This window comes from Orcinus orca, chromosome 14 (assembly GCF_937001465.1).
Source record: "Orcinus orca chromosome 14, mOrcOrc1.1, whole genome shotgun sequence".
NCBI lineage: Eukaryota > Metazoa > Chordata > Mammalia > Artiodactyla > Delphinidae > Orcinus > Orcinus orca.
In genome coordinates, this window is record NC_064572.1 from 85,730,973 (window position 1) to 85,756,772 (window position 25,800).

Here is a 25,800-nt window from a genome sequence, read left to right on the forward strand (position 1 = left end):
ACTCTAGCAAATTAATTGACCACAGGACAGTTTCACTGCCCTAAAAATCCCATGTGGGCTACGCTTTTTAGGATCCTGGAGTCCCTATGAGTTCTGTCTAGTCCTCTAAGGACTGCCCATCTCAGATTCTTTGTTTTCTCAATATCCTAATGGCTCTGTCTTCATTCCAGTCCCTCTTGGGGCACTTGTGTCTCCCGCTATGGTATATACTTGCTCCTAAATTCTTCAGAGACACACTTTCCTTCTCTGGGAGGACCCTGATTCCTTTTGTCCTCTGCCTGCACCTCTGTACCCCCGACCAGTCTCCTCTGGGTATAGCTTGCTCTAGATGGCTCATCCTGACAGCCTGCGAGCTGTCACTGGATTCCTTGCTTGTGCCTTACCAGGGTTTCCGTCCACGGCCGTGGCAAAGCCTCCCTTTGGCTCCTGCATGGGGAAGTAACATCTGCTTTATGTAATGAACCGGCACTTTCTCTACTTTCACATCCCCGGCTGTCCCCCGGGCTCACTTCCTTCTCAGGAGCTGCCACGAGGAAGTCCATCAGTGTCTCCTCTGAAGAATCCCAATCGCTGATTTCGTATGCGCCGTCACTGACAGTGTTTTAAGGCCACTTCAGAGATTCAAGGACATTAGTTCAGCTTCCCAAGCCAACCGTGCGTGCCCTTCCGGGCAGTCGAAGGATGTACACAATCTCCTACTCTCTAGAGCAGAGGGGGGTTAATTGTTTTTTTCCATGATGCGGGGAAGGAAGTGGCTGGGCCTGAATTTATTCTTGAAGTGCACACTCGGGCCGTGTCTGGTTGTGGTTCCCCTTAGCCAGCTGATTCCCAGCTGTTGGAGCTTAAATCCATCCTGCTACAGCTCTGGACCTGTGGGTCCAGACTGGGAACCCTGGAAGTGGTCCTGGCACTTGTAAGGATTTGTGTCTGTAATGGATCAGCTCTTCTGAGCTCCACCATCCCTGGAATGTGTCCTCTCTTCCCTAGTGGTCTTTGCCTCTTGAAAATTCATCTCGTCTGATCAAAGACGATTGTTAGCCCCACCCACCTTGTAGCGCCTGCGGATTGGTGGGTTCAGAGCGTGGCTCGGTTTCCCTGCGCAGACGCAGGGATCACAATTGCGAAACGCGTGCTCCTGACCTCTTTGCAGGCCTTGGCTGGTAGCACCCAGGCTGCTAGGTGGGGAGCGGACTTAGCTGAGTCCTGGGCATCAGCCCCAGCTGAGCCCGAGCATACTGTCAGAGAGGAGACCATCTGTCCGTTCGCTAAACCACGTGGCCGCGAGCAGCATCTTCTTCCTGTGATCCCTCCGTCATGCCCGTGGGGCTGGAGCAGCCTCCGAATGCTGTTTAGCAGCAGGTCCAACAGTCAGGGGACAGGCGTTCCACGATGAAGACCCTGACCTGGCCCGTGTCTGCACCCCAAGCGCAGGTGGACACATTTGCGGCAAGGAAAAGGGGAGCCCAAGAGCGGGAGGTTTGCCATCTCATCACTCCTAGGATGAAATTTTGTGCCAAACCCAGGCCAGAAGTAGCTTGTCAGGGAGATGCAGGAGGCAAGAGGCAGCCTCCACAGGACTCTGCAGGAGGAGGGGTGAGGACACAAGTCTGGGCAGAGGTGGAGTGTTCTGAGATCTCTCTCTCTTTAAACCAGAAAATAGTGACACTTTTCAAAGATGGAGCTGTGACCTGGGTGTGTCTATGCTCTCTCCCCAGTGACATTTTAAGTGAGGGCTGGAACCAGGACTTACACATTTCATGTTCCCTGCAGCGCCTGGCCGAGGGCTGAAGAGGCAAAGAAGAGAGTGATGGGGCCAGGCCAGCAGCTGCCCGCGTGTCTGCCAGCGCTCTAAGGGTCAAAGGCCATCAGGTACATTGGAGGAGGGGTTTGGTGTACAAGAAATTCCACCGTGGTAGTAGGTAGCAGGATAAATTGGAGGCAGTAAGACAGAGGGGCAAATGCCTCAGTGATACAGCGGTGGTACCAGCAGAGGCAACAAGTACCCTGAGAGCCGTGGGGTGGGGTGGGGTGGGGGGGCAGGCCGAGCACTCTAGTCAACTAGCAGATGTCAGGGAGAGGGGTGGGGGTGGCTTCTGGGTTTAATGGGGAAGATGGCAAGGCCATTACCAAAAATAAGCTGCTCAGGATGAGAGGAGGGGTGTGAAGGATTGAAGGCTCTCCATGTAGGAACATCTCCCAGGCCACTTGGGAAAGTGGTCCTGAGCTCAGAACAGATGTCAGGGGCCGATATGCAGGTGCAAGGGGGAGGGGATGGAGTTCACACTGAAACTGTGGGTGGGCGTGGGACCCTCTCAGGGACTGTTGACTAGCAAGCAAAGGCCATGGGTGAGAGCACAGTCATGAAGGACCCTGAGGAGGGGAGCAATGACCAGAGAGTGGGACAGAGCTGGGAAGGAGAGGCCAGACCAGGGAGCCTGCCCTGGAGGGAGGGGCCAACCATACCCTGCGCCTCGGTGGGTCAGGAAACCAGCTCACAAGGGGCTGTGAGAGCACAGTAGCCATGATGGGGTCCAAATCCTGGTGGCCTGAGGACCAAGGGGGAGACAGGGATTCAAAGGTGAGTATTGCATGAGGCCTCCAGTGAGGGCCAATTAAGCACTTGGGAATTATGCAAATCACTGCAGATTCAAGAAAGGAGATAAAAAGGTGCTGGCCCTGCCTCCCAAGAGCTTACAGTTAGGGGTGGGGGACAGACTTAGAAAGGAAGACAGAGGAGCACACAGGGTGCAGAGGGCCCAGAGGGCACGGCAGATGGTACCCTCTGGGGGAATCAAGAGAGGTATCCCAGAGGAAGTGTCTCTTGAGCTGAACTTTTAAAGCTTTCTAGCAAAAACTGGAATTGACAAAGCTACCTATCAGTAACGTAGATATTTGCTGCGTGAGCAGGTATGAATTCCCACTCTCTGAAGACTGAGTTTCTTCATTTAAAATATGCAGGGCCTGGTCTGTGGTCTATGTGGGTGTTTCTGCCTCCAAAAGACGATAGTTTTCAAAACCTTTGAAATGTGGAAAACAGTATGGTGGTTCTTCAAAAAATGAAAGGTAGAATTAACATATATTCAGCAATTCCACTTCTGGTTCTATACCCCAAAGAATTAACAGCAGGGTCTCCAAGAGATATCTGTGCACTCACGCTCGTACCTGCGTTACTCACAGCAGCCAAAAGGTGGCAACAACGCAAGTGTCCATCTGTAGATGAATGGATAAGCAAAATGTGGTTATAGCCATACTTGGGAATATTACTCACCCTTGAAAAGGAAGAACATTCTGACACATGCTACAACACATGAGTGAACCTTGAGGGTATTGTGCTAAGTGAAATAAGGCAGTTACAAAATCACTGTGTGATTCCACTTATGCGAGGCACCCAAAGTAGTCAAATTCACAGAGACAGAAAGCAGGTGGGTGGTTGTCAGGAGCTGGGGAAGCAGGGAATGCGATGCTGATGACTAACGAGCGGAGAGCTCCAGTTCTGCACAATGAAAAGAGCCCTGGAGATGGATGGCGGGGATAGCTGCACAACAATGTGAATATACGTAATGCCACTGAGCTGCAAACTTAAAAATGCTTAAAATGGTAAATTTTATGTTGTGTATATTTAACCACAATTCTGAAAAAGTGCTACGAATGTGGATGTAACTTACGAAAAGTTCTAAACTTTTTCATGTAACTGGAATTTCGATTTTTCACAAAACATAAAGCCACTGAAAAAGACAAAGCACATCAGGCTAGAGGTCAGAGACTTGAGTTTTATTGAGTTTCATTAAAAAAATTTTGAAATAAGCAGTGGGCTGGGTTGAACAGCTCTGTCGGTGGCGGGTGGGCTGCCTGGGGCTCCAAGCTGCGAGCGGGTGGGGGGGGGGGCGGTTTGGGTCTTCTTCATGGGTTTTCCCTTGAGCCAGCAACTCCCTGGGGCATGAGTTTCTCATAGCCAACGGCAGGAGCACAAGGGACCAAAGCCAACTGTGCTAGCAGTTAAGGCCTGGCTCATGTCACATCCACTAACATTCCATTGACCAAAGCAAGCCGTATGGTCAAGACCAAAACAACGCACAGGGGAAGACTGTTCTTCCGACAGTGGGAGGGGGATGCAAAGTAACATGGCGATGGCTGTGTTTGTATATAATCCTGTAACAGGAGTGAAGGAGTGGGGTCAGGAATCCAGTCCACTCCAATCATATCCCCAAACTGAAGTGGTTTTCCTTTTACTCCAGAAGCCCGGTTCTATTTCAGAGTGAAGACGACCATTTCTTAACATTGCACCGTATTTATCTGATTTCTTGCAAAATCTTTTCTGTAATCAGCCTTTCATTTTCACACAACTGTGTTTCCATTGCCGTTTCAGTAAACAAATCGCGGCCTCTCAGAGAAGCCACGGCTTCTGTGTTGGTTCTATTTCAGTAGATGAAAGTGCTTCACAGGATCTGAGCTCTTCTGACTTGTATGTGCTCCACCAGCATCCTTCCTGCCAGTGGAGTGACACTTCAATTTTTGCCAATAGCTTTTTTTTTAATTTCCACACTACACCAATTTCATCACTGTGCAGTGTCCTGACCCCGGTGTCTAGCTCTCACTGACTTCCTAATACCATCTTGGTCATTAGTTGGAAATGGATCCGGACATTAAGCATCCCTGATAATGCCTCTGACATGTAATCATTTACTACATCCATCACTTCCACCTTTATTATTCGGTGTGTCAGGAAAGTTCCCCAATTAACACTAGGAAGGTTGAAATCAGACATATTGTCATCACAGCTGAGTTGTCCCACCAAGGCACTCCTGTTTCAATGTAACAACCCAGGAAAACAGGCAGACGGCAGATGTTTTATTCCATAGTATGGCCCAATTTTTCTGGCTAGCAGAAAATAAAAGAAATGGAAAATCTCAGGAAGAACATAAAATGCTGATACTCCAACTCAATTTATCATCAGTGATAAACGTCAGCAAACATGCAGACGCCATTTTATGTCTCAGTACGTAGAGCCTCACCTGTTAATTCTGGGCGTCCAAGAAACATTTTTGGAAATGTTGTCTTGGCTTATTGTAAAATGAGTGGGCTTCCCGTGAGAAGGCTCTCTTTTTGCCAGGATGCAAACCTTGCTTATGGAGGATGCACACCTCCTGTGTGCCTGCTAGTTTAGCAGCAGGAAGATGTAGTGTGTGTGCCAAGAAAGGGAACAGGCTCTGCAGATGCTGGGCAGTAAACCAAGTTCTGTAGGACCAAGGGGCCAAACCACTTGGAATCGTGGGTTCTGGTGGAGCATCCCTGAGCCTGTCGTGACATTGCAGAGTTCTGGTTAAGGCAGTGCTGAAGCAGGACTTGTGCCGACACAGCGTGTTTGCAAGATGATTGTCTGAATGTTGTGTTGTAAGAAAGACAGTTGGTGGTGAGCAGATCTGCAGCTGTTGATCTCAGTCAACAGAAAAGATGTAAACTTTAAGTTACCACCAGAAGAACCCGGTAAATACTTCTCTGTGAGCCAGTCAAAGCTCCCACTTGCCCAAGGCAGAGATCTGTCTTGGCAGGTTGCCTGGTGGGTAGGACAATGTTCTTAAGTCCTCTCCCAATTCACTCTCCTGGTCCATCCTCCATGCTGTTCTTGAGCAAATGGCTGGCTTTGAAAGAACTCATTTATAGATGAGTAGCAAACAAAAAGGAATCTACATGGGTCTCAGAAGTAAAACTGCAGAATAAAATGATCCTGCAAAATAAAAAGAATATACTAAATCAAACGCAGATCCAAATTACACAACTGAAGAAGAATTATGCCATGAGATAGCAGCTATTTGTGGATAAGCACTTCTCTATGTTAGCAAACAAATAAAAGACAGCATGGTCACCCTGAAATAAGCACACATATCTGAGCTATAAAAGCCCCAAAGCAGATGATAAGACAACAGAAGGTAGTGACAAGAGAACTGAAAGAGTTTAAGAAATAAATGGACGAGAAAAATCAGAAAAACTTCAGAAATAAAGTCCAAACTAGAGTCAGTAAAAAAGGAGACTGGTGCTGCTAAAATTGCAGTCAGAGATATGAAGAAATTTGGGGAAATAAAATGGAAAAAAAGTGGAGTTTAAAAGATTAGAGGGAAAATGTTATGTACGGAAGGCAGCCAAAGGACATATACAGTGTAGAAAACTGGTGTTCTTGGAAAAAAGAAAAGATGAAATGGAACTGAAAGCATATTCAAAAATATAACAGAAGACAACTCCTGTGATAAGGGAATGACTGAATATGAACTTGGAAAGAGCAACAAGAAGAACTGGTACAGAGTAAAAACTGGAGAGATGGTCTGGAATTTAAAGATGAAGAATGAGTTGTATGGGTATCAGACAAAAAGGAATAAAATTCAAATCACTTATTTAGTAAAGTAAGTATATAGAGAATATTTGAGCCCTTCTTTAACATATTACATGACAACAAAATCCAGCAAAATGAAAATAAAATCAGGGTGAAAGGATTGCTGGTGAGCACTGAATTTACTTCAATATGATAATTGTGTACAGATCAGAATAAATATTGCAAACCTTGAAATGTAGAATAATCTAAGGGTAAATATCAGGAGGTAGGGAGTGTCAAGGAAGTGGGAAAAGTGTAAATGCATGGATTCTTCATTTTTTAATAGATGTTTTCAAAGATGATAAGTGAAGTAAAGACAATAACTGAACTAAAGGTTTAAATATGTTAAGGGTAAATATAACTCCGAAAAGAATTTGAAAAGCAATATAACTAATTAAAATTCCCCCAGAGTGGAAATTATACAGAGTATATACTCTGATCAAAATGAAATAAAACTATCCATTAATAGCTAAACATTTCTTATTACCTGGATATTTAAAAACTCTCAAACACAAGTTGAAAAGGAGATAACAACCAAAATTACCTAGAAAACATAAGAACTATATATCAAAACTTATGACTAGCTAAAGAATTAAAATTTTTTTCTAACTTTAAATACCTATGTTATGAAACAAGAAAGACTGAAGATTAATGAATTGTCATTTAAATAAGGAGTATAAAACAAACAATATTTAAGACAAATAAAACCAGAATTAAATAATAAAGATAAAAGTAGAAATTAATGTATAAGACATAGAAACCCAGTAGAACTAATTCATTACTTCAAGAGGTGGTTCTTTGCAGTGGGGGAGATAACCTCTAGCTAACATAATTAAGAGAAAAGGAGAGAAGCATAAATATCAAAAATCACAAAAGAGATTGAAAAATTAGAGCAAATATAAATGTAATTAAAATAATTGTTATAATAAGAATATACTTCATTAATACTATGCATAAATACCCTGGATGGAATGGATGCTTTATAGAAGAACATTAATAATCAGCCTTTGGCCCTATAAGATTGTTGTAGAATACCTAAAATCGTCTCCCAAAGGTATTCCACTCCGATCCCTGGAATCTGTGAATATGGTAAAATGTCACTCCCATGACTGTGTTCTGTGACTCGGCACAGCTAACCTTAAAGTAGGGAAATTATGTAGATGGACTTTTTTCTTGTCACACGAGCCCTTAAAGCAGAGCACTTTCTCGAGCTGATAGTAGAAAAGAAAGACCGAAAGATTCGAAGTGTAAGCAGGACTCATGGTTCCACTGCTGGAGCAGAGATGGAGGGGCCACATGACAAGGGATGCAGGTGACCTCTAGGAACAGAGTGGTCCTGCACTTACAGCCAGCAAGGAAATGTGAGCATCAATCCTACAACCACAAGAGATTGGATTCTTCTGACAACCTGAATGTGCCTGGAAGCAGATTCTCCTCTAGAGCGTCCAGTTAAGAGCCCAGACCAGCTGATGCCTTGATTTCCGCTTTACACAACCCTCAATGGAAGGGATGGCTGAGGCTGCATGGAATTTTGACCTACAGAACTGTGAGCTAATGAATGGATGCTCTTTTCAGAGGATATTTGTTACAGCGGCAATAGAAAGCGAATACAAAATACAGAGCATCGAAGTATACAAACTTCTGTGAAAGAAAACGAATTGTCAGTAAGTTTCAGAGACAAATTTTGACAAAACTTTAAAATACACATAATCTAAATTATTTATTGAAACCAGAATCACATAGAAAATAAAACTTGACAAACAGCATAAAACAACAAAAAAGACTAAGGCCATGAGTACTGATGCAATAATTTGAAATAAAATATTAGCAATAGATTCTAGCAATGTATCACAAAAACCTGAATCTACTACCACCAAATATGTTCCCCCCCACCCACCCTGGGAATGCATGGATGTTTTGACATTAGGCAAACCGTTAATATAATTCAAGATGTTAATTGATCAAAAAGCAATGATCAAATGACCTTCTCCATGGGTGGCAAAATATATATGTTAAAGAGTTAACATCCAATCTTGACACTGTAAAAACTTTCTCTTAATGAACTAGGAAATGATAGAAGTCTTTCTACAATGTGAGACCAAAAGCTAGCGGAGGAAACACTAGAAATATTTCCAATAGATAAAGATGCTCAGTGTAAGTTTATTTTATACATATATATATATATATACAGTATAAATATATATATATATATATATATATGTAATAGACAATATCTGAAAGTATACAAAAGGAATTGTTAACAATGGCTTCTTCTAGGACTGGCAGCCTGGGGTAGGAGGAAGCTGTTATTGAGTATTTTTTGCACAGTCGAATCTTTTGAGCACACCCTTAAAATGTGTAACTTTGGATCCTCTGACTTTGAATGCTTTGCTATCACTGACGTAGCGAACCAGCTAAAGAAGTATGTGAACGTTGGTCACAGAGCAGCCTGTGTTTGCTTAATTTGGCAGTGGGGGTACTGGGAGGAGGTACTTGGTACTCTAAGGTGCTTCCTCTGAGTCTTCCCTTCATGGATTCCAGTTCAGGGTGATTCAAAGAGAGAAGCACAGGCAGGTCTTGGAAGGCTAAACTCACCTCCCTAGCCGCTCCCATCACCTGTGCCCACCACCGTATCAAGGAAGGCTCCACTGGAGGATGGGGTGGGGACGGGATTTTTGGTGCCGTGTGGTTCCTGCACCAGCTCAGCATGTGCAGTCATCCTTCACCTCAGACACAGGAGATCTGAATACACATAACTTGTTATTGTTTCTATTTCTCTAACATGGTCTCCATCAAATCAAGCCCATAGGAAGGGAGAATTACAATTGGGAGGAAAGAGAAGTAGCATTTTTCCCTTGATGCAGGAAGTTTCTAGAGGTTGACATATGTTTCTGTCACAATCTACTTTGAAAATCTGAAAGTTTCTGAAGAAACTTCGGGAAACAACCCTTCTGGTCCACCAGACTCAGCTTAAGAAATTTCTTTTCTGAGAGATCCAGTGTTTTTCTCAAAAGAAAAAACTTTCCCTACACGGTACTCCTGGACTCACCCTTCAATTAGTGGAGTTGGCAAGTGTGATGAGACTTGTCCCCCAGCTGTGATCACCAGGGGATATGGGCCATTCTCCAGCACTTCGTGGCTTTCAAGCTTTTATAAAAAGAAGAATGGATCTCAGAAGCAGGAAGCTAAATGTATTGAACATGTGCCTTGAGCCAGATAATTGTGCTAAGTGCACCTCGTGCATGGTCCTCACAGAAGCTTTATGGGGAAAACATCCTGACGCTTTCTTCAGGTCCATTTTACAATAAGGACATGGTCTTTGAAGTGTTCAGTCACTTTCTCAAGCCTGCAGAGGAAGTGGTCGCACCAGGATTTTAGCCCCTTCGTCTCTGAAGCCCGTGAACGCTCTAAGGTGCGGGCTTGTGTCTTCCACCAGGACACAGGCCCTTTGGGGATGAGCCCATGTTTTAACCTCAGAACAGACTCAGAAACATGCATACTGAGGGAATAATGTCTTCTAAGTCCTACAGTGTTGGCTTTGTATGGTTCTCTCCTGTGACAACTCTTCGATATGTTCCCTTATCCCCCCAATTTACTGTAAACTGACAGTTCGTTCTATGGCTTGTTTAGATTCAGGTTCAACGTTTTTGGAAAGGATGTTTTCTAGCTGATGCTGTGCAGGTCTTAACGCATCACATCAGGAGGACTCTGAGGCTGGCCTGTGTCTCTGTTAGTGATGCTAAGACTGACCCCTTTGTTAAGGGTCGACCATGGGATCTCTCCGTGTGAAGGTAGGTTTTCCCCTCGTGAGAAGTCAGAAATCCGGGAGGGGACACTCCAGCACCAGGCAATATATTTTGTCCTGAATGCTTCAGAATGGTTTTAGCATCATTTGATTCTCCTTGCCTGTATCAGTTGTTACCTGGAGGACTGCAGAATGGAGATTTTTCTCATTTCCTCATTATTTATACATTTGGTAGCAGTAATCTTATGAAAGAAGAGCTTGCCAGTATAAAGTGGAGATGAAACTATAGTTTCTCAGATAATACAGAATTTATGGTTATTTCTCCCCTTCATTTACCAAGTCTCAGAGTAAGAAGTTGGTACAAACTCACCTCCAACACTGGGAAATGATCCCTGCCCCCCCCCCCCCACCCAGCGTATCACTGTGGACTCATGGATTTTTGTTACTCTATGAATTAGTCATGTGTTTTGAAGTTCAGATCGCCACCCATCCCTCATTTAGCCAATGGGGCTCCAAAATGACTCCTGGCGCTTATTTTTTTTTTGCGGTACGCGGGCCTCTCACTGTTGTGGCCTCTCCCGTTGCGGAGCACAGGCTCCGGACGCGCAGGCCCAGTGGCCATGGCTCACGGGCCCAGCCGCTCCGCGGCACGTGGGATCCTCCCGGACCGGGGCACGAAGCCGCGTCCCCCGCATCGGCAGGCGGACTCTCAACCGCTGCGCCACCAGGGAAGCCCCCTGGTGCATTTTGACAAGGTCTGTTTAGCCTTTGAGTATTTTTGTGTCTTCTGGCTCAAAAGTATGTCCCAGGATCACCATCTTTTCTCGTATCTGGAATCATTATTTCCCACCTTAAGAAATCTTATTTCCTTATAGGGAAAAATGGTATGCACAGACCAAGATCTGGTTGCTAGGTAGGTTCATTGCCTCTAGGCCCTCTCAGTAGGCAAAGTTAGGTTTTTTTAAAAAAAAAAATATGACTTGATGTTGCTATTTAAATTCAAATTTAACTTTGAAAAAGTATTTTAGCTTTTACAGTTGTACCTCCTCTTTTCTCTTACACTAAATATCTGGGTTCCTAATAATACAATATATTAATATATTAATTTATTTGCTTTACCCTAAAAGATATATTAAAATGTTTTAAAATGACTATACAGTATATTTTCTATCAATAAAAACACTAAGTGAAGTTTAAATTTATTTGTTGTTCGTTTGATAGTGATAGATCTCTCTGGGTATGGACCTCCGTATTGTGTTCAAACGTCACTTGGAAGAACTCATTTCTGTGTGATTATTTCACCAACTTGGTGTGTCGTTAGTTTTATAGATTCCATTTGATTTTTAGTTTTCAGGGGTTTTTTTGTTTTGTTCTTTTATATTTAATTTTCCTTTTTGAATATCTAAAAAATTTTCAGGATTCAAAAGTCAAAATTATATAAAAAAGGATCTCTGAGAAATCACATTTTCATCAATCTCTGCTCTCACTTTATTCCCCCTCCCCTGCCTCTTCTGGGCAATCATTTCATTCACTTCCAGCTATCCTTGCAGGGTTTCTTTTTATTTTTCAAAAATAGGCAAATAGTACATTTCTTTATATTTCCCCTACCTTCTTACCCCCAAAGCAGCATTCAATATATACTGTTCTGCACTTTGCTTCTTTTCATGTAACAACATGTGCTTGAGATCACCCCAAATCAATACATAGAGATCTTCCTGCCTGTTTCATGGCTGCAGAGTACTCTATTGTATGGACTTTCCATTGTTTATTCAACTAGTCTCTTGTTAATGACATTTGGATTGGTTCCAATGATCTACAATTACTAAAAGAGGGTTCGAGCCCTGGTTCGGGAAGATCCCACGTGCCGCGGAGCAGCTAAGCCCCGTGCGCCGCAACAGGAGAAGCCACCGCAATGAGCAGCCCGTGCACCACAACGAAGACCCACCGCAGCCATAAATTAATTAATTAATTAATTAAAAAATGAAATAAAAGCTTTCTCTCTTAGGGTCAATGCTAAGGAACACACCTTCCTTTGCAATATTTCAGAGGGTGTTTGAGAGGCGGGGCAGGTCATGCCCTCCCAACTTGGGCCTCACTGCAATAATAAAATAATAATGATGAAAGCTACGTTTTGTCACTGAGCGCTTACTCTGAGCCTAGGGCTGTGCTAAGCACCTACTCTATGGAGTTGTCCATATGATTCCCTTTTTGCCAAGGAGGAAACTGAGGCACATGGAGAAGTTAGGGGATAGGCCCAAGGCCATCTAGCTAGTGTGAGAAGGAGACAGAATTTGAACCATATATCTTACCAGTATAAGTTAATTGAATCCCCAAGTCTAAACCCTTACCCTCTGGGCTATTTGCCTCCCACTTTTAAAGGGAAATAATGCATTAGAATGTCCACGTTCCAACAAGAACATTCGCAGAGTCGATCTGTTCTAACACAGCAGCAGCCTTGTTGAAGCAACAAGGCAGAGAGTGATAATAAAATAGATGACAAAGGGGCCCTGCCCCAGGGGAGCCGGAAACATGGCTCAAAGGTGAGCAAAGCCCCTTGAGAGTTGAGACAAGTCTATGGTTCCAAAGTGACCCTGTGGTAGGGATGACAGGGGGCCATGAGACCAAGGGGTCCAGCTGAGTCCGGGGCTTCCCTGAGCAAGTTCCACCTCTGAGAGGTGTGTTCAGACCCAGGAGCAAGGCTGGCTTGAGGGACGGGGTGGGAAAGCACTGTGGAGGGTTTTGATGCTTTTTCTTTTTCATCTGCACTCCTTCACAGGGTATTTGGAGCGATGATGAGCTGGGCTGTGTTGCCACCTGCGGAACCCTGCTCCTCTAGCTGCGTCTCGAACTTGTGACTTAAGGCCACTCTGTGGCCATCTCTCTATTGATAGGTGGGAATGGTAATACTATTGCTTAGGCTTTAATCCATGCAAATCGCCTGATACCTGAATCATAGCAATCACTCAGAAAAGTTTCCTGTTATGTTAAAAAAAAAAAAAAAAGGTGAACTTGAAAATGTTGCGCGGACTGGAGTGATCACTGGGACACAGCTGATCATCCCACCAGTTATTAGACAAAGCATCCCTGCCAGGTGCTGCAGGGTAACGACGGTAGCTAGCTCTCTGTAAGGAATAGACAGTTCACCAGGTATACGTGCCCATCCTTCCCCTCCATTGTCACAGTCACCCAGGGACGCAGGTATAATTTGCATTCCCATTTTCTGAGTGATTTTCCCTGTCACTAGGGCGGGCCAATCCAGAACTCCTATTTCCAAATCAAAGCTGCCTCTAGGATCCATATTCTTATCCCAACATCATTTCCCAAGATCTTTTTAGTGCTAGCGAGGCTCAGAGAAATTTACTTACATTATCATATTTTATTCCATCTTCACAAAAATTTGGAGGTAGGAGCATTTTTTTTACCAGTACTCTGCAAGCTCAACTCAGTTTTGATGAGGAGAAAAACTAAGTCTCAGCAAAGCTAAGTGACTTGCCCAAGTGAAATAGCTAGTAAAAGAGGGGATATACTTTTAATCCCAGGGGCGTCTAATCCCAAATTTAGTAATCTTTCCTTCTTTGTACCATCTATTCATTTGCTTATTTCTTAAATAGCTTAGCGAATTATTATAAGGCAAGTAATCTTGCAACAGTTAATCAAGAAATAGAATTTTGCCAGTCACCTTATAAATTCCTCCATGTGCCCCATTCCAATCACAGACCTCCCTCTTCCCAAAAGTCACTACTACTTGACTTTTACGGTAACCACATCCTTGGGAGTCTGTATGTTTTTGTCCCTGAAGTCATCTTTAGACAGGATAGTTTAATCTTGCCCATATTTTGAAACAATACGTTTTCTTAAGTTTTGTGTCAGCAACATCCTTTTCTTTTCCATACAATCTGTGTAGCCTTTGGACCCATGGTCTCCCACAGATTGGACTTTGCTGAGTGCGTGATCATGGTGTGGTTCAATATGCCCCGGCCCTCGGTATTTCCTGGAATTTGACAGTTGGATCTGGAGTCTGAATGAGACTCAGCTGGACCCCTTTGGCAAGGCCACAGTTGTGTTCTTTCATTGGGTGGAAAGAGGATCCGGTTTACGCTCTTTTAAAGGTTAGAGCCATGGTGCTCGATGCCTTGATCCGTTAATTTACTGGCGGTTGTAGAATAGTGATGTTCTGATTCTATGATTTCATTTGCATGGATTCACTGGAATAATTTTCTAAGGAGATATTTCCTTCACCTGCTATTTGGACATACGGTGGCATAGTTCACATAGGAGAGGCAAGGTAAATGCTTGATTCTTTTCTCTATTTCTCCAGCTTCCAAGATGGTGACTTGATTCCTGTCATTCGTTCCTGGATTTAAATATATTTGTTAGAGTTCAATCCACTGCAATTTTTTTTTCTTATTGAAGCTCACTTTAATTATCCCATATTTGATCAGTGGAAGTAGTTGTAGTAGTTTCCTTGTTATCTGCTTGTTACAAGATGTTCCAAATTTATCTTATACATCTCCTGCTCCAGGCCTGGAATCAATAATTTCTCTAAGCCCTAGTTTCCTTTACTGGGAAATGATATTTCAAGACCACAATTTGGGTTCTTGGAATGAACGTTGCTACTGGGTGTGCATAGCTACAGTGTACAGAATTAGGAGGTATATGTATTTCTCCTCCAAATACAGATATAATAACATGTGAGTTCATATTGATGTTTCCAAATTATATTCAAGGTTACAAGGTTTTAATTTGACCTTGACTATATTACATCTGAGTTTCTTTTCTTTTACACTGAGTCTTGATTCTAAAGAACACAGGGGATGATAAAAGTAGAATATTCCAAAGTGACTCATTAGCTTCATTCCACTTATACACAGTAGAGTTTCCTGAGGACAATTCTTACACTACTACCAACTGTGATTGTTGAAAACATTTGTTGAGTCCTTGGGAAAATCTCGCAGGAACAGTAATCCCTGAGTTATTTTACCTTGGTAACCATTTGTATGAGCTCTTTCTACTTGAAGATCAGCTTTGCCAGATATAAAATCTTGACTAACGTTTTATTTCCTTAAATATCTTAGATATGCTACTTCATTTTCTTCTGGCATGAAAACAACACTGGAAAAATCATCTGATAATAATATAATTTTATTTTCCTTATAACTCACATTTTATGTTTATCTATATATCAAAAGGATTTTTTCCTTACAGTTTTTCTTTTAGTAAGTCTCATAATTTTACTAGAAATTATCTTCTTATTGGTTCTGTGTCAGTGTTCTCAGATAAATAGTGTGCTGTTTCAATATGTAGTTTCATATCTTTTTCTTTATTTCAAGAATGTTTCCTTTCATTAGAGTTTGTATAATCTATTCTGTATCCTTCCTTTCATTTTTTCTTTAGGTACTATTATCTGTATGTTGGATTTTCTTTGCCTATCTTCAAATTTTAAAGATTATCTTGAATCTTTAAATTTTTTCCTTTCTTTTTCACTTTCACTACTATCTGTACTAAGAAATTGTTTGCTTATTTGTGCTTGCGTTCCTTCTAGTTTAACCCTCATTTCCAATTATATTCAAAAATTTTTATTTCCAAGCGTTTCTTGAGTTCTGTTACCCCATTCTGAGTTTTTCTAATTCTGATATATGTTGTTCTTTTGTGTCTCATGTTGTTTTCTTCATGTCTTTCAGCTCATTTTGAAATAGGTTTCTTTCCTTTTTAGTATGAATTTTGGGAATGCTTTCATTGTTTCTAGGGATGTTATTCTGTTCCATAATCTATTTTTTCTTATGTAACTTTGTATGGGATTTGATTGTATTCTAGGTTTTTTTTTTTAAGTGAAATTAGTTTTTCTTAACTTTTAGAAGGAGGCTCCTTTCAAATATAGCTTTCCTAACTTCATAGAGCTCCTTCACCTGCTACCTAAATGTGATGTTCAAAACAGGGCTGCTTGTTTTCTATTTCTTGGCTCTGTTTCCTCTGCCCCTATGCTGTTACATTACTTTTCATTTCTATTATCCCTTTCTTGCTCAATTTTGATAGCACTTCTAACCGTATCTTCTCAATTTGGAACTCTGCTAGATGAGAGTCCTGAGGGTCAGTTTCAAGAGTTCACAGGCTGGACAGCTTCAGACCTTTCAAACCTTCTTAACTTAGGTCCCTGGCCCTCTCTCATTACTGGAACAGGCAAAACCGTCTCCCTGTTTCAGCTGCTGCTCTCAGATTGGCAGGCTATGCTCACCAGTAAATATTTGTTAACTATTTTGAGGTCTTTCTTTTCTAAGGTCTTTCTTCTACTTTCTCCCATACTGACACCAAAAGTCTAGTGGCTTTTGGAGATTTTTCTCTACTTGCTTGTATTGTGGAGTCTGCAGGAATATCTCACTGCCTAGTTTTGTTGTAAATTTTGTCCATGAGTTTTGACCTGCAATGTAGTTGCTCTCTCTGTTCTTATGTAGATATTCTGGAAAATTCCCAAAATATACCCCCTGCCATCTTCCCTGAATTGCATTTTTTCTTTTGTAAGAAGAAATAGTATTGGTCAGGGTTCTTCAGAGAAATGGAGTTTATTATAGGAATCGACTCATGTGTTTATGGAGGCCAATAAGTCCCACTGTCTGCCATCTGCAGGCTGAAGAAGCAGGAAAGCTGGTAGTTTAATTCCATCTGAGTCCAAAGGCCTGAGAACTGGGGGGCGGATGATGTAAGTTGTGCTCTGAGCCCGAAAGCCCAAGAACCAGGGGCACAGAGGACAGGAGAAGATAGATGTCTCGCCCCTCCTTTTTGTCCTATTTTAGTACTCAGCAGATTGGATGATGCCCATCCCATTGAGGAGGCCTGGTTGCTTTCCTCAGTTCATTAATTAAATGCTAATCTTTTCCAGAAACATCTGTAAATAATGTTTCACCCGCTATCTGGGTATCCTTTAGCCCAGTCAAATTGACACATGAAATTAACCATCACAGAAATTATAAATTATTTCAGATGAACCAAAAATATGGAAAATAATACAATGAATATTGCATAATCACCACCCAGCTTAAGAAGTAAAGCATCCTAACTATAGCAGAAACCCACTGAGTACTTCTCTTTAATCACATTTCACTCAACTCCACACCACCCCTCATCACACCCCAGAGGCAACCACTAATGGATAAACAAGTTATAGTATATTCATAGAACAGAATATACAGCAATGCAAATGAATGATTAAAACCACAGGTATAAACCTGGATAGATCTGAAACACTCCAGTGCCCTTTCCACAACAAAATGCACATTTTTACCTTTATTGGGCATGGAGGTAGCTGTTTTCACATCTCTTCCACTGAGAAGTGTTCTCTTTCCAAGTGGGAAGCTGACAAACTGACCACTAATTTTCTTCAGGAAGGTCTCACAGCGCCACCTAATTCACTTAGATGGGAATTTTTGTAGAGGCCAAATTTGGTATTTTCCCATTAGAAATAGACTTTTTTTTTTTTAGACTTTATGGTTTGTAATTTCCACAGGTTAGTATGCTTTGCATAAAGAAGAAAACATAATTACTTTGCACCAAGCTGTGAGGAGGTGTACCAACTCAAGGACATCATTATTGCTGTGTTGTGAACATAGCAGAGTTGATTCTTATTTGTGAGACTGAGTTATCATGCTGCAAGTTTGCAAAGTTATTTAGACAGAAATAAGTATACCCAATGTAGTCAGATTCAGAGTACTACAGATTGCAGTAAATTAGAAATTTGATCCTAAATATATACATTCTGTTATCTTGTTTTTTCTCTCTCTTTCCCTGAGTGATTTATTCCTTTCCTTGCAAACTTTTGATCCACTTATAGCTGCTTGTCTTTGAGGATATTTTCTTTTTGGATCATACTTAATAAGACGTATGTTATGGACATCACAGAAAATTCAGTCCATCCTTGGCCAGCTGTCTTCTATGAGGGTGTATGATCGTGTGGATTCTCCCTCTGCCCTGGACATTTACCCACCACTCAAAGGCAACCTTAACGAATCACATGGACCTTTAAAAAGCAATTATCACATAACCTCTAACTGGAGGGAGATCAAAGTCAGCAGTAAGCCTTTAGTAACTTGCAGGTTGGAGCTGTAGCCATTCATGCTGATTCCATCACTTGGAGCTGTGCTGACTCGTGTACTACTTTTACCTTTCTTAGCATCACTTCCTTTGTCTGTAAAAAATGGAGGTGGGAAAATGAGCCCTACCTAATTCAGAGTGTTACAGACTGTACTTTGTAAAGTAGAGACCATTATTGAGGCAAACGGCAAGCAAGAAGGACTCTTTTTTTTTTTTTTTGACTGAATAACCTGGAAGGTCAGCACAAGGCAACCGAATTGATGTGTATTTGAACAGGCTTGTTTAACTCAATTGTGTCCTCAATCTTGGCTGTTCTAGAATCTTCTTGGGAAGCTCTAAAAAAATAAACAACACCCAGACCCTGCCACAGGGATTCTGACTCAAGTGGTTTGGAAAGAGAGCAAAGCATCCTGTTTTAATTTTTTTTATTTTTTAATTTTTTTTATTTTTGCGGTACGTGGGCCTCTCACTGTTGTGGCCTCTCCCGTTGCAGAGCACAGGCTCCAGACGCGCAGGCTCAGCGGCCACGGCTCATGGGCCCAGCTGCTCCGCGGCATGTGGGGTCTTCCCGGTCCGGGGCACGAACCCGTGTCCCCTGCATTGGCAGGCGGACTCTCAACCACTGCACCACCAGGGAAGCCCAAGCATCCTGTTTTTAAAAAGACTCTTCCGAGTAACTGAGATGTGCACCCAGGACTGAGATGCTTTAGCTGCTCAGCTGCCATCTGAGATGATCTAACTTTCATCTTTCAATGAATGAATCCTTCAAAGTATGCTGACCTTGCAGCTGGCTTTGAATAGTAATAAATTTGTGGTTCCCACGAGGGCCTGCTCAGACTCATCCCAATAGGTATTTAAAAGTGGAGATTTCTGAGCAAAATCCCAGGTCTACTGAATCGGAAGCTGTAGGAGAAAAGACCAGAAATCAGAGTCTCTTTTATAAGCTCCCCAGCCCTAAATGGTTATCTGAATGCCAGCAGGCTTCTTTAGTTCCTCATGGAGGGATCGCCTATCAGGAAAAAAAATGAACACGGGTCTAGATTTCTCCTTTGAAAAACCAAACAAGGCAGAGGAAATGAAGTGTGCCATTTGAGTCCATGAGAAATCATTCTTTTATGTCTCAATTTCTCCCAAGAAACTTCACTTATTCAACATGGCTTTATCAAGCATATGAGACCTATGCTGGGCAGACGCCTTGCAGGTTCTTTCTGGAAACATCAATGAATCAGACATGGCCTTTTCCTCCTAGCATCCTGCTGGGGAAATGGTGATCAAAGAACAGTGAGAGCATTTCTGCAGTCCTTTCCTTCTTGGTATTCCCAGGAGAAAATAAGCGCGTAAAATATTTTAATACATCCTGAAAATGCACACTGTTTGATGCATATATACGTCTCTAATTCTGAGCAGTGTGGAGTCAGTGCTCTAAGCCAGGATGAGCAGGACGTCCACCCTGCTGGATTCCAAAGCACCCGCTTCCGGTCATCCCATCAGGAAAGCAAGAAGTTCATGATTTCTGTGTGGGTGCCACCTACATCTGGCCTCCTGAGAATTACAGATGAATTTTGTCTCATCAACGCTTGTTCTGCAGATGTTCCAGCGGTGTAAAAGGCTGACTTCTCATTCTCCCGAGTTGGCTTTTTAGGTGCCAAGATTGCAAAGGACTGTGGGAGGCAAATCTGCCTTTAGAGAAAATGTTTTAGTAAATGGGAACCTGTGACAAGGTGTTAAGCATCAAAGCTACTCGTTCCTCATAATATACACTGTTTGAAACCTTGTGATATTTGTGAAAGGTTTACACGACCACAGGAAGGTCAGTGCTGTCCTTCATGAAGTACACAAGCCCCTTTTAAGGACAACCTGGACTGGCCAGGTGTGAAAACCAGTCCCGTTCATTACTCTCTCCCCAGTCTAGGATTTTAATGAACCTTAAATATCTAAGACTGAGTTAAAAACCCAAAAGGTGGTCATTCATTCATTCAAGAAATGCGTGTCTTATGTGCCACTCTTTATGGACTATGGCAGAGGACTAACTTCACTCAGTGTTCCTGGTTCTGAGTCTGTATTAAGGCAGAGGCATTTTGCCACGTGTCAGGAGTCTAGAGAGGTTAAAACATGGCCTCATCCTCAAGGGGCCTGTGTTCCAGTGGGGGCCCCAGGCATGAGGCTGAGGGTGCTTGGGCTTTGGAGACAGAAAAGTGTTAAAATTCGAGTGTAACCACTCACTCTGTAGCCTTGAGAAAGTGAATGAACACTTCAAAGACCTGTCACTGCAAATTGGACATAATGAAAGTGTCAGGATGTCTTTCTTGTAAGTTGCCGTGAGGATTCCATGAGACAACGCATGTAACACACAGTTACTTGGCTCAAAGCAAATTTTTATCCTCTTGTAATTAGCTATAAATTATTGAAATTATAAATATATAAATACTAAAAATATGAATTATAAAAGCTTGGCAGTCTATGAATTAAGGACAAATTAAGGCACACTTCAAGGGAACAATCCAACAAACCTAGAATATGGGACATTCTTCAAGGCAACGGGGCTTGTCTTTTCAAAGAGCCAATGCTGTTAAAAATAAGTGGCAGACTATCTGAATTTGGAGACACAACTAAAGTAAATGCAGTGCATGAAATTTGATGGGCTCCTGGTGAGAAACCAGGCTAGCTATAAAAGACGTTTGGGGACCACAGATTAAATATGAACATGAACTAGGCATTAGACAAGATTGGGAAATTATCATTCATACCCTCAGCTGTGATAACAAGCCCTATTTTCAACGTTCGTATTTTTAAGAGACACAAGTTGAAATATTTAGTAGTAAAGTGTCAGGATGCGTGCAACTCACTTTTTAATGGTTCAACACCAACCGACCTGGACAGGTAAATTGATTATTTTTACCATTTTGTCCATTGATTATTGACAAGTGTGGATTTATATGGTGACTAGTACGGATTTATATGGTGACTAGTACAGGCTACTCTTCTTTCAACCTGTCTGTATGTTAATTATGCTCAAACTTTTTATATGCTTGATTATATTCTTAAGAAAACATTGAAATTGTTTTCTGATTAAATACCTCATTGCTCTCTCCTAAGTCTTGAAGGAATATTGGTGCTGTAGGGCATTGTTCAAAGTTTATTCAGAAACTTTAAGAACTGCCTTCCTACACCAAGGGTGACACACCAATGTCAGAAGCAGGGGATGGTTGGCAAGATGCTGAGATCCAGATGGGACTGAAGGAATTAAACCCTCCTCCTCGTGGGCTCTCCACATGGTCCTGGCCAGCTGCCCCCTTCAGAAGCGTGTGAAGACAGACCTCTTTTGTTACTGGCTCCAGGCACAAACTCTGGCCAGATAGAGAATTTTTCTTTGTGGGACCTCGGGTAAGTGACAGCTTCTCTGAGCCTCCGTTTCCTCATCTGCAGAACAGACACGACAATAGGATCTACTTCTTAAACCTAAGGTGATAGCCTGTGAGCTGACGCACATAGAGTGCTTGGCTGGGTAACTGTCCCACAGCCAATTCTCCATCAGTGAGTTACGGTTACTATTGCACCGACGAGACACTGGGTTGACGCCTTCCAAAAGTATTCAGGGGGATCGGAGAGCTGGTGATGACCAAATGACACAAAAGCTGCTGGTCTCAGCTTCTCAAACATCATTCCCGGTGAGCGAACCCCTCTCACGCATTCCTCATGAGCAACCCTCTCTGAACCCGTCTAGACCAGGCTCTCCTGTTTTTAAGGTCTAAGTTTTAGGGGTTCTCTATAGCCCCTTAGTCCCATTAAAGGTAACCCAGTCACTTTCTGCTTTAAATGTGGTCAAAGTGGGGCCTGGGCTTAAGTACTCAGGTTCTCCTCCCTTCATCCCTGCGCTCACTCTCGGGTGGTGGTCCAGATGCCATCAGGCAGGAACAGCTCCTGTGTCCCCTGGAGCTGGGGGTGGCCCTGGCGTCTGGGCTGCCTCGGTCCTTGCTGGCCTCTCCTGGGATGAGGCTCATCCTTCCTGTCCCATCCTTATGTGTGAACAGATGCTCCTGAAGGCTGAGCCCCACTTCTTCCTAAACTGTGGGACCCATTATTTCCTTTCTAGGTCCTTCCACTCCCGTCTGGAGGGAAACAATGTCTCAAGGGCCCTCGTGCTCCACTGTGGGTGCACAGAAGTGTGGGGCGCACAGGATAAGAGCCTGGAGAGGTGTCCACACCTGGCCGCTCTGAGCATCAGAGAGGCCCAAGGGCAGCTCCAGGGACATGGCGACTGATGGTTCACACAAACCCCACCCATCTTCTGGGGTTTGACCTTAGCAGGGGTCAGGGCTGTGAACTTCTTAGGGACCCACTGTTCCTAAATTCATGCCAGTCGCTTCTAGTCTCTCTCCTGTGGCCAGCTGGGCAAAGCTTTATCCCCTTTTAAACAGAAACAAGCGAGTTCTCTTTCTCATCTGTTATATATGGAGTAACTGCTATGCCCTCATCCTTCAGACCTGAGCTTTTGATTTTCCAAACAAAGGTTTTTGGAATTCACATCCGCTTTCCTCTCTCAAGGGCCTGGCTCTTGGAATTGAACACGGTAGCTTTCAAGATCATCATATGCTCTGGTCTCCTCCTATCTTCTTATTGCTACTTTTTGAGGCAGGGGGGCAGGGTGTCATACAGAAAGCCCTTCTCCCTGCTTTAATGGTGGAGAGGAGGGAAGAAGTGAAAGGAATTAAAAGGAAAAACAAATCATTACTCTTATAGGCTGAAAAATGGCCGCCCAAAGATGACCATCTCTGTAACCTGATCTCTGCAACCACTGATGTTACCTAAATGGCAAAAGGGACTTTGCAGATGTGATTAAGGTAAGTATCTTGAGATGGTTGAGTTTCCTGGATTATCCAGGTGGGCCCAATGTAATCACAAGGGTCCTTATAAAAGTAAGACAGGAGAGTCCGAATCAGAAAAGGGAGATGCGACAACAGAACCTGTGTTTGGAGAGATGAGGTTTGAAGATGGAATAAGGGACCACAAGCCAAGAAATTGGGGGCAGCCTCTAGAAGCTGGAAAAAGCAAGGAAACATCCTCTCCAGGACCCTCCAGAAGGAATACAGCCCTGCTGACATCTTTTTTGAATCAAATGTGTTGTAAAACTATTTTTTTATTGAGATAGAATTGACATACAACATTGCGTTAGTTTCAGCTGTACAAGGTATTGATTTGATACTTTGTATATTGCACTACGATTGCCACCCTAGAGTTACCTAACACCTGTATCACATCCCATAATTATCATTTTTCTTTTGTGGCGAAAACAATCAAGACCCAGTCTCTTAGCAACTTCGTATTGTTGTCTGTAATCACCGTGTGTGCATTAGATTTCCAAAACTTATGTATCTATCAGTTGCAAGCTTTTTACCCTTAAATAACATCTCCCCAATACCTGCGTTCCCCCAGACCCTGGTAGCTTCCAGTCTACTCTGTTTTAATGAGTTCAGCTTTTTAGATTTTACATATAAGTGATATACGATATTTGTGTTGTCTGACTTACCTCACCTATTAGCGTAATGCCCTCGGGGCCCATCCATGCTGTGGTGAACGGCAGCATTGCCTTCGTTCTCATCCTGCTGACATCTTGAGTTTAGTCCCGTAAGTCTCATTTTGGACTTCTGATCGCTAAGAAAATTAATTTGAATTGCTTTTAAGACGCTACAGTTGTGGTAATCTGTTACAGCAGCAATAGGAAAGTAGTGAAGCAGGAGATAGATGGGCTCCAGGCTAGGCATTTACAACTGGTCTCCTGTTCACACTTCCTGGGGTGAGAGGAAGATGGGCTCCAGGCTGGACATTCATTACCAGCTTCCTGTTTACATTTCCTGAAGCAAGAGACAAACGGGCTCCAGGACTACATATTTATGACCGGACTCCTGTCTATATTTCAAGATCTGCACCTCGACATAAAAGCCAGCAACAAAAATAGGGTAAATAACCAGACATTGGGCATTTTTATGGCAGGGACAGAGTGGGACTAAACCCTGTTAAAAGATCAAGAGGTCATACATTTCCCATCCTCGGGGCAAGGGAGACATTGCACATGTGCAGAAAGGCTCCTCGGGGGTCATAAAGGAGGGGGCACCACCCCATAATAGGTGATGCTAAGGCCGTCCCGTAGGCCTCTGGGCTGTAATCCATCTTGGAAAAACGTTGCACACGCATGCTGGGGAGGGTCCCAGGGCAGGTCAGGTGGAAAAAGAAACCAGATAATTGGCCAGAGGTAAACAGAGACCCGGAAGAACTGCCCTATATAAGTGACTTACCCGCCTCTTCACCCCTCATTGGGGGGACGCCCACACCCTTGCTCTCTGGGTGTGCATCTCTGCCCTGCTTCTGTCTTAACTAAACAAACTGTTTCTCTGTGTGCTCTCCCACTTGTTGTTGTGCTATGTCTCTAATAATAAACTTGGTACCTGTTTTTACAGTTTTGCCTCCATGAGAAATGCATTTTTCAACGGGGGCAAGAGCCAGGGGGTGTGGTGGCTGGGATTCCTGGTTTCCATCCAGGCTCCCCAGGTTCAGTTCCTGGGCAGGGAATTAAGATCTCGTTTCACGCCACCACTCACTGCTGCCTCTCTGAGATCAATAGTACAGGAATATATCAAGATTTCACCCAGTGGCGCATCACCATTTGTGGGCTCGGGTGAAGAATGCTACCTCTCCTAGTGGATTCTAAACCCCACGAGTATGGAATCCAGGTGTATTTTGCTTGCCGTTGTGGTCTGCCTGCGGTAGGCGATCGGCAGATATTTGTTGAATGAATGAAGTTTTTGAGGACATTTCTTGAAGACGGCTTCTGTTCCTGAGATAACCATGTATGTCAATCTCAGGGACATATTATCGTGCTAGTCTGGTACTTCCTGGTCTCTGGTCTCTGCAGAATGTGAGGCTCTTACTTCCTGCTACGTTATTTGTTTTTTAAGGTCAAAACACACCCATCTCAGCCCTCCCCTGCAGGTCTCATTTCTGTCCCGAGGAACATGCTTTATCCCAGCCAAATGATAGGACTGGGACGCTTGACAAGACATTGACAATGCCCCGTCCAGGCAAGGCTACACCCTCCGCTCATCTTTGAAATGGTGTATGGGGACTCACTTCATACCCCCTCATCCTACCCCCTCTTAAATGGCTTAGAACAGGTAGCCTCATCTCTCACCAGGATGGAATCACACCCCAGACCTCCACAGCCAAACACCAGGAATCTGAGCTTGCCCAGAGTAGTCGTGGTGACTCTTCCACACTCAGGTACTTTGCTTCCAAGAGCTTGAACCTTTCTCTGTCACTTCTGGTTCAGCTCTGAAGAGGCAGACAGACTGGCCTTTGAAATATCAGTGCATATGATCCCACGGAGGCATCTCCTTCTCCTCCCAGCACACACTGTACAGGCCAGGGATGGCACGTGGGTGTCCTTGTACATGACAACTGCAACTGATCAGTGGCTGCCTGGGTGGAGGACCACGTAGGCAAAAATCCTAGCCCGCTGTGTTATGACCAGTGCAAACAACACGTGTTGAACATGCTTTGGGCACTACGAGCAAAATTTAGGAAAGCTGTTAAACTTTCTTCAACCAGCATGACG